General features: G+C 45.2%; 1 pseudogene; it reads left to right on the top strand.

The window, feature by feature from the left end:
• Positions 1–3,343: 3,343 nt before the first annotated feature.
• On the top strand, positions 3,344–3,461 carry LOC126274596 (5S ribosomal RNA; annotated as a pseudogene).
• The last annotated feature ends 5,493 nt before the right edge of the window (positions 3,462–8,954 follow it).

Below are 8,954 nucleotides of genomic sequence, written 5' to 3' on the forward strand. Positions count from 1 at the left end.
TATGGATACTTAGGACAAATTCTACGACTGGAGCATACTGAATGACATTTCCCATAATGCTCACGTACGTTACGCGAATTATACAAACGGAACATACACAAATAAGAACAAACAAACAAGGGAACAGGATACTTGGAATGACACAGAGACAGACACCAACACAGAAAGAGACTCACGTGCAGGAACAGATACAAACAATACACAGATCTAGACGTAGGATAACATTAAACTAAGGAACAAAGAAATGGATCGTCTATCATTTTAATACATGTCTTGAGTAATGCGTGTGATTTAAATGATATATCTGTTAAATAAGCTTAGGTAAAATAATAACTGTAACGAAAATGATGCAATTGGTTATCAGACTTAGATAACGTTTTATCATGCAGACAACACAGACACCATGCACATAACATGTAGAAATAAGGAAACAAAAGATGCGCAAATAACATACCGTTTATGCCCTGTGTAAAGTACATACAACCTGCAACAAATTTAATATAACATTAATACAACACACATCAGTACACATACATTTATCAAATGAGTATTAAAGTAACGTTTTTTCGCTACCTCTAATGTGACAATCTCGATAACTTGCCGGTCCCTGACACCCGAGGTAGGTAAGTAATGGGATCTGTGATACAAATATATGTACTTCCCTTTTACCTTTATTTTCTCCTTCTTAAATGCAAGATTCTTGTTATTTTAGAAAAATTTTCTGAATTTGTAATATGTTATAAAGTCATAGTATGTCATAACCTCTTTCCATACCGGGCAAGGTGGCGCAGTAGTTAACACACTAAACTCGTATTCGAGAAGACGGCAGTTCAAACCCGCGTCTGGCCATCCTGATTTATATATTCCGTGAGTTCCCTTAATTGCTTCAGGCAAATGCCGGGATTGTTCCTTTGAAACGGCACGGCCAACTACCTTTCCTAGTCCTGTGGTACTGATAACATCCCTGTTTGGTCCCATCCCCCGAATCAACTGAAACGTCCCTTGAGAAAAATCAATGAATTACTGTGCGGAATAAACCCCTTACATTATTTGATTTTCAAACAGCTAAGCAAAACTGAACGTACTCAGTCATTTCTCTCTTTACTTATTCTGATCATCACTAAACTGACACACAATATTTTTAGCGCAACGCAATCTGACTTTCAATAATCCCTGCAAGAGAATGGCCCTGACTAACAACTACCTACACCTTCGTGAATCACTCACCTAACAAAAATCTTCATTACTCGAACTACTGCAAAACAGCGAGCGCCAATACTGCCAGCTAAATAAAAGATTCTAACTACTGAAGTCACTAACTACTGATAGGCATAGTTAGCAAATGAAAGATTTTGATAGAGAACAAACAATGTACTTACCTTAACAGTGTTCAAAAGCCATTATATATATATATATATATATATATATATATATATATATATATATATATATATATATATATATATATATATATCATTATATGTCATGACATCCCGTCTTACAAAGTTACTGTCTGTGATGGACACACGTCCAGATCATCCGCTCTCAAAACTCAGCCACATCCACCATTGCTGCAGGCTCACCTCCAACTGCGCAACGCTACGCGCTGTTCACATCCAACTGCCCAACACTACCATAGCGACTATTCCAACAATGCCACCCAACTACAGACTGCACACAGCACAGCCAGTGTTTTCGTACAGAGTGCTACGTGGCGTTACCAACGTAAAAACCTAAACAGCCTACTGACACAATCAACCAACCTCCTTCCATTTTTCTAAAATTCTGTCTTCTATTCATAAATCGTTGATTTTAAGATTTTCATTTCTTAATCACTATTAAGTCTATAAGTATTTAAAGTTCGAATATTATTAATCCTTATTACAAATAAGAAATATGAAATAAGTTTTACATCCTCTATATGCACAGTTTCATATTGTGGAAATGCGACCTTCTTAATAACTAATAAATAGTCATGTTAAATATAATTCTCCTCACAAAACAAGTAATCACTAAGAAGAGAATCGTTATTCACTTTAGCCATCTCAAGAACTCCAGAAATCTATCTCAAGTATTGATACTTTAACATAGTTACAAATCGAATGTAGTCGAATTAAATCGGCTGATGCTGCAGGAATTAGATTAGGAAATCAGACGCTTAAAGTAGTAAATGTGTTTTGATATTTGGGGAGCAAAATAACTGATGATGGGCGAAGTAGACAGGATATAAAATGTAGACTGGCAATGGTAAGGAAAGCGTTTCTGAAGAAGAGAAATTTGTTAACATCGAGTATAGATCCACAATGGATAAAAGTCTTATAGATTTAAGTGTCAGGAAGTCGTTTCTGAAAGTATTTGTATGGTGTGTAGCCAAGTATGGAAGTGAAACGTGGACGATAAATAGTTTAGACAAGAAGAGAATAGAAGCTTTCGAAGTGTGGTGCTACAGAAGAATGCTGAAGATCAGATGGGTAGATCACATAAGTAATGAGGAGATACTGAATCGAATTGGAGAGAAGAGAAATTTGTGGTACACCTTGACTAGAAGAAGGGATCGGTTGTTAGCGCATTGTCTGAGGCATCAAGGGATCACCAATTTAGTATTGGAGGGCAGCGTGGAGGGTAAAAATCGTAGAGGGAGACCAAGAGATGAATACACTAGGCAGATTCGGAAGGATGTAGGTTGCAACAGGTACTGGGAGATGAAGAAGCTTGCACAGGATAGAGTAGCATGGAGAGCTGCATCAAACAAGTCTCTGGACTGAAGACCATAAGCACAACAACAAATGGTTGAAATGGCTCTGAGCACTACGGGACGTAACATTTGAGGTCAACAGTCCCCAAGAACTTAGAACTACTTAAACCTAACCAACCTAAGGACATCACATACATCCATGCCCGAGGCAGGGTTCGAACCTGCGACCGTATTGGTCGCGCGGTTCCAGACTGAAGCGCCAGAACCGCTCGGATTCTTCGGGAATGCATGAATGTCCAGAGGATCAGGCACTTCCACAACTATAGTCGTTGTGAAATACGTAAAATGTATTCGCAGTTGCGAATTTGGGCAACCATGAGTTGCATACTGGAATGACGACAATGTCTGCAATGTAAGGAAATATACACAATGGATGTACGAGAGCAGGTTGTAGACACTTGGTTGACGACATACAGGAGTTTGGGTTTGGCCGTGAAGCGCTCCCGGATAGCTCACGATATGCGGGAAATGCGGGTTCTTTCTCAGATTTTCCACAAACATTCGTTGCATCCTTCCCATTAAACAATTACTGCTAGTCTGTATTCGCAACTGCGAATAAGTGTAATGCATTTCATATCGGCTGTAGTGGCCAACGGTCTTACCGCAGTGGTAACACCGGCTCCCGTCAGATCACAGAAGTTAAGCGCTGTCGGGCTGGGCTAGCGCTTGGATGGGTGACCATCCGGTCTGCCGAGCGCTGTTGGCAAAGCGAGGTGCACTCAGCCCTTGTGGGGCAAACTATGGAGGTACTTGATTGAGAACTAGCGGCTCCATTCTTGTAAAGTGATATACGACCGGGAGAGCGGTGTGCTGACCACATACCCCTCCATGTCCGCATCCAGCCACCCCTGTGGGCTACGGATGACTCGGCGGCCGGTCATAACCGTTAAGCCTTGATGGCCTGTTCGGGCAGAGTTCAGCTTATAAGGGCTGTAGTGCCCTCAGTTCCTGTTCCTTTGTACATGCACATATGTCCGAAGGACATCGTGCTTTTGAACGACAGGCGCTGCGATATCGTATTTATCCGCCGGTACAAGACAAGCGACTTTCACTTAAAACGTCTGCTCTGTACTGGAGTATAAATAACGAATGCACGAGCCAGGCTGCTGACATATAGTTGACGACATATTGAAGTTTGGGTCTGCTTGTGGAACGTCCTAATTCTAAGGAGACAGATTTTCACTGTCGTCATTCTATCAAACATCTGGTGGTTGTCCATACTCGCAACTGCGAAGACATTTCGTGTACATAAGAATTCATTCTGTCGCCATCTGACCGTGGCAGTCGGACGCATTTTCTGCCGTGCTAACTTGGCGTCGCTGGGACCGCTACAATTCACACCACCTGGAAACGAAATGACCGCCGTCTACTTGAAAGCCGCCGAGCTTCTGCGGCCGCGGTTGCGGAAGCAAGTATCTACGTACTACAACTAGCTTTATTACTACACTACTGGCCATTAAAATTGCTACACCACGAACATGAAGTGCTACAGACGCGAAATGTAACCGACAGGAACAAGATATTGTGATATGCAAATGATTAGCTTTTCAGAGCATTCACACGAGGTTGGCGCCGGTGGCGACACCTACAACGTGCTGAAACGAAGAAAGTTTCCAACCGATTTCTCATAAACAAACAGCAGTTGACCGGCGTTGCCTGGTGTAACGTTGTTGTGATGCCTCGTGTAAGGAGGAGAAATACGTACCATCATGTTTCCGACTTTGATAAAGGTCGGATTGTAGCCTATCGCGATTCCGGTTTATCGTATCGCGACATTGCTGCTCGCGTTGGTCGAGATCCAACGCCTGTTAGCAGAATATGGAATCGGTAGGTTCATGAGGGTAATATGGAACGCCGTGATGGATCCCAACGGCATCGTATCACTAGCAGTCAGGATGGCAGCAATCTTATCCGCATGGCTGTAACAGATCGTGCAGCCACGTCTCGATCGCTGAGTCAACAGATGGGGACGTTTGCAAGACAACAACCATCTGCACCAACAGTTCGACGACGTTTTGCAGCAGCATGGACTATCAGCTCGGAGACCGTGGATGCGGTTACCCTTGACGTTTCATCACAGGCAGGAGCGTCTGTACTCAACGACGAACCTGGGTGCACGAATGGCAAAAGGTCATTTTTTCGGACGAATCCAGGTTCTGTTTACAGCATCATGATGGTGGCATCCGTGTTTGGCGACATGGCGGTGAACGCACATTGGAAGCGTGTATTCGTCATCGCCATACTGGCGTATCACCTGGCGTGATGGTATGAGGTGCCATCGGATACACCTCTAGGTCACCTCTTGTTCGCATTGACGGCAGTTTGAACAGTGGACGTCACATTTCAGATGTGTTACGACACGTGCCTCTACTCTTCATTCGATCCCTGCGAAACCCTACATTTAAGCAGGATAATGCACGACCGCATGTTGCGAGTCCTTTATGGGCCTTTCTGGATACAGAAAACGTTCGACTGCTGCCCTGGCCAGCACATTCTTCCAGATCTCTAACCAATTGAAAACGACTGGCCGAGCGGCTGGCTTATCACTATACGCTAGTCACTACTCTTGATGAACTGAGGTATCGTGTTGAAGCTGTATCTGTCCACGCCATCCAAGCTCTGTTCCAGTCAATGCCCAGGCGTATCAAGGCCGTTATTACGGCCAGAGGTGGTTGTTCTGGGCAGTGATTTCTCAGGATCTATGCACCCAAATTGCGTGAAAATGTAATCACATGTCAGTTCCAGTATAATATATTCGTCCAATGAATGCCCGTGCATCATCTGCATTTCTTCTTGTTGTAGCAATTTTAATGGCCAGTAGTGTATTTGGGCGCCGGTGTTTTGGAATGAGGTAAGGGGCTCCTGCCGGTCGCCCTGTGAGCTGGAGCCGCGTGTCCTTTGAGGAGAGGAGTGCGCCTTGCCCACTGGACAGGGAGCGTGGGCGCGGCCGGTAGCCGCTCTGGAGCCAGCCGGTAGCCGCCGGAGACACAGGCGGGCTCATTAAGATGCGCCCGATAACCGACCGGTAGGCGCGCTCGTGCCGGCAGGCGGGCCAGCACAGTCAAGTTTACCACCGCTCCCGTCTGCGCCCTATCGTACGTTCGTCTGCAGCGTTTCGTTCGAGAGAGCGCTATGCAGGGCGCTTGCTTTCAACTGTCCCATGAGCTCACGGGACATAATACTCCCGAAACTACGGAGTGTTTCACAATTCATGATACACACTTCTAGAGGTTGTAGAGGGGACTCAGTATACAGGGTGTGGTAGATAAGTAATGAGACTGGCCGCCGCGCGGCGGCCCAGTCGCTCGCAGGGCGGTCTCCACCTGTACGTCACGTCACGTGGTGGGGGATGTGAGCTAACAATAGCACCGGTTCGCAGTCGTGTCAGAGCTCTGGTGCAGTGAGGGTCGAGCTTCGCGTATTACGTTGTTTGTGTGCCCGTGACACTTGTGAAAACGCTGACGATGGATCGCTCGATAGAACAGCGGTATGCAATCAAATTTTGCTTTCGCTTGGGCAAAACTGCTTCGGAAACTTTTGCTATGATTACGGAGGCCTACAAAGAAGACTCCCTATCAAGAGCTCAAGTGTTCCGGTGGTTTAATGAATTTAAAAACGGGAGGGAATCCGTTGAAGACATGGAACGATCTGGACGCCCTTCAACGAGTCGTGTGGATGAAACGGTGGCCAAAGTGAAAGAACTCCTGGACTCCGACCGTCGTTTAAGTCTCAAAATGATCGCCGATGAGGTCTCCATGAATAAATTTACGGTTCACCAAATTGTTACGCAAGATTTGAGGATGAGGATAGTTTGCGCAAAATTGGTTCCTCGAGTGCTCACCGCCGAACAAAAGCAACAACGAGTGGACGTTTGCCGTGAGATGTTGAATGATTTGGAAAATAATCCGGACTTTTTAGACAACGTAGTAACAGGCGACGAATCGTGGACATTCCAGTACGACCCGGAGACGAAAGCCCAGAGCTTGGAGTGGCACACACCGGCATCCCCGCGGCCGAAGAAAGCAAGAATGTCAAAGTCCCGCATCAAGACAATGCTGATTGTGTTTTTCGACAAGAGGGGGGTTAATTCACAAAGAGTTTGTCCCTTAGGGGAAGACTGTCAATGCCGAATACTACAAAGAAGTCCTTCAGCGATTGCACAGAGCCGTCAAACGGAAGCGACAGGACCTTGCTCAACGCTGGCGTCTCCACCACGACAACACTCCGGCGCACACAGCGTTCCTCGTGACCTCCTACTTGACCCGAATTGGAGTTGAAGTTCTGCCACAGCCACCATACAGCCCTGTCTTGAGTCCTCCTGATTTCTTCCTATTTCCGAAGGTCAAAAGATGCCTGAATGGTCATCGTTTCGACGATATTCCGAACATCCAACGTGCTGTCACGAAGGCACTAACTGGGATAGCTCAAACGGACTACAGTGGGGCCTATGAAGCTTGGAAAATGCGCTGGCAACGTTGTGTCGACGCTTAAGGCGAGTACTTTGAAGAATATTAACGTTTTGTACAAATTGGATCAATAAATTTGTTTTTCTAGACTGAGTCTCATTACTTATCTACCACACCCTGTATCACGTTTTACATCGGAACACATGTCCGGAAACGTCATCCAACGACGTTGCATAACGGCAAAGTTATAGGCGCCTGTAAATGTACACTGAACCGCGAAACAAACTGGTAGAGGCATGCGTATTGAAATCCAGAGATATGTAAACAGGCGCACTAGGGCCCTGCAGTTGGCAACGCCTATGTACGACTACAAGCGTCTGGCTCAGTTGTTAGATTTGTTACTACAGCTACAGTGGCAGGTTATCAAGATTTAAATGAGTTTGAACGTGGTGTTACATTCGGTGCACCAGCGATGGGAGACGGCATCTCCGAAGTAGCGATGAAGTGGGGATTTTATCGTTCCACCATTTCACGAGCGTACCGTGGATATCAGGAATCCAGTAAAACATCAAATCATCTGACATCGCTGCGGCTGGGAAAAGATCCTGTAAGAATGGGACCAACAACGACTGAAGAGAATCGTGCAACATGACACAAGTACAATCCTTCCTCAGATTGCTGCAGATTTCAATGCTGGGCCATGTAACAAGTCTCAGAATGCGAATCATTCAACTAAACGTCATCGACGTGGGCTTTCGGAGTCGAAGGCCAATTTGTGTACCCTTGATGTCTGCACGACACAAAGCTTTACGCCCCCACCCCTCTCCCGCCCAGCCCCCCTGAGCCCGCCAACACCGTCATTGGACTGTTGATGACTGGAAACATGTAGTCTGGTCGGACGAGTCTGTTTCATATTCTACCGAGCGGATGAACATATACAGATATGGAGACAACCTCATGAAACCATGGAGCCTGCATATCAGTAGGGAACTGTTCAAGCTGGTAGAACCTCTCTACTGGTGGATGCATGTGCAGTTGGGGTGACATGGGATCCCTGATACACCTAGATACGACTCTGACAGGTGACACGTACGTAAGCATCCTATCTCATCACGTAGCCAGTGGGATTAGCCCACAGGTGCTGTAATGGTACAGTTGCTGTTACGGTACAGCTGAGCTTCTGACATGCCGTGGTGGATATCAGAATGATCCACATCATCTGGACTAGCCGACAGTCGATCGTTCCCAATATAAAAGGTTCTGCGCAATGATGACTAATAGGATAGGCGTGGCCCTAGCAAACATGGGACATGGCTTAGCACCTCACAAAAGAATGCAAACAGGGTTATCAACTAAGAAATGAAGCAATGTTCTGCTTTAATATCTGTTTATTAAAAAGTCCCCTGTTAAGGTACATGAATCACAAATTATTACAGGATCTATTCGATCGCGAAAAATGGATAGAACGCGAAAATTGATGCTTATGTCATAGTACAGAACAAATCTAAGACCTGAATGTCTCGGAAAAGACAGGTTAGTTAGATGAATGAGATAAAATTGTGATCTACAAATGGGTTAAAGAAAGACAAATCTGCAGTGAATGCACAGTGTCTGCCCGAATCCGCCAGAAGAATGAAAAACTGCCACTTGCAAGTAACAAGACCGATCGAATCAAGAATGAGCTTCAGTCACTCGGGAAAAACATAATATTCGTCGGATACACACTGGCAGAAAAAAATTAGTACATCCTTTTAGAGATTTCTAGTTCACTCAAGATTTATTGTTGCAACAGA

This window comes from Schistocerca gregaria, chromosome 5, assembly GCF_023897955.1.
Source record: "Schistocerca gregaria isolate iqSchGreg1 chromosome 5, iqSchGreg1.2, whole genome shotgun sequence".
NCBI classification, from domain to species: domain Eukaryota; kingdom Metazoa; phylum Arthropoda; class Insecta; order Orthoptera; family Acrididae; genus Schistocerca; species Schistocerca gregaria.